This window comes from Lissotriton vulgaris, chromosome 2_1 (assembly GCF_964263255.1).
Source record: "Lissotriton vulgaris chromosome 2_1, aLisVul1.2, whole genome shotgun sequence".
NCBI classification, from domain to species: domain Eukaryota; kingdom Metazoa; phylum Chordata; class Amphibia; order Caudata; family Salamandridae; genus Lissotriton; species Lissotriton vulgaris.
In genome coordinates this window covers 1003157297-1003158894 of record NC_141687.1, presented here as the reverse complement: position 1 = coordinate 1003158894, position 1598 = coordinate 1003157297, and positions in this window count along the sequence as shown.

The window sequence follows — 1598 nt, the reverse complement described above, 5'->3', positions numbered from 1 at the left end:
GCAAATGCATGCAAAATTATTTTTGAAGGGCAGGCAGTTGTCCCAGGGACTACTGCCTGCCTTTAAAAAACTGAAACAAAAACATTTTAATTTTTTTATATGCATCCCATTTTCCTTTAAGGAAAACGAGCTACATTTAAAAAAAAAGCTGCTTAATTTAAAAGCAGTCCCAGACATGTTGGTCTGCGGAGCACAGCAGGCCACCATCCCTGGGAGGGCCAGCCATTCCAAATGGGGTCGCAAAATGTGAGTGGCTCATTAATATTCATGAGACTCGCATTTTGCGACCCCATTGGGAATTGCATACAGTGTCTAAGACACTGTTGTACATGCCAAATTGCGAGTTGCAAAATGCGAGTCGCAAATTGCGAGTCACAGAAGCGACGCAATTTGCGAGTCGCAAAAGGGACGCAATTTGCAAGTCGCTATATGGCAGATCGTGCATCTGGCCCCTAGTGTATCCACTTACTTGGACTTCAATTTGCATTGTATCTATGGACATTTACATTTTGCTTGGTGTCATGGTTTGGAAACCTGCATTACCTGAGTTTGGGGTACATTAGAATTTTGAATTCTCTGTCGCTGCACCTGCAGTGTCTGAACCTTATTGATTCCCTGTGATTGCACAAATCCATCATTCTGAATCTAATTACCATTAGCATGTTACCAGTATTGAACCAACACTCGCGCTTCCATTACCTTAACATGGCAGGGGTTAGTTTTCTTCAAAGTCGCCATATCAATACCTGTGCTTGATCAATAGGAACACCACGTCCTCAAACCTGTGGTTGAAACCCTTGCTGTTGAAACCCATTACTATCTTGTATCTCTGGAGTTCCCCTTCTGATACACTCCCTGCAATGGACCAGTATTCCTAATAAACTGTGGATTTGGATCTCTTTGTACAGCTTTCATCTGAGCTATCATTAATTTCTCCTTCAATTATGTGTTTAATCTCCAATTCATGGCTGCAATACTTTGGGTAACACAAACATTCATCAATGGACTTACTCTGTCAACAAATCTAATGCTGCTGGATCATGGAACTAACCTCTGGCTTCAATCCATGCACAGATCTGTAAACAAAATGCCCCATATTCTTTGCCTCAATAGTCTCCGTCCCACTAAACTGTTTAAATGCCTGCCACATTCTCTCAAAGTAAGTATGTATAAGCTCTTTGGATTCCTGAGTTGTTCTGTCAATCTTGACCCAGTCAGTCTCCTTAGGAAAGATTTCCGATTTCAGGAATGTAATAACCTGGTTATACTTTTTCTTTTTTTTTAATTGTATTTCTTTTTATTGTATACTAGCAGCCCGTCCCGACGTTGTCCGGGGTTGAAAATGTATTTTTATTCACTTTGTTGCTGATGTGTTTGTGCGCCTTTCTGATGGCTGTTTTTATTTGCTGCTTGTCCACTGTATTTGTATGTCCTTGTTTGTGCCTGCACGTTGTCCGTTTTTGTATTTGTGTGCCATCAATGTGCGTTGGCGAGTGCCTGTTACACTGCCTCAGCGTAGTTGTTAGTTCGTGTTGAATGTAGAAATGTCAATTTTTGCCTGTGGGACTTTTTGCTTGTGCTTGTTTTAATGTTATCAA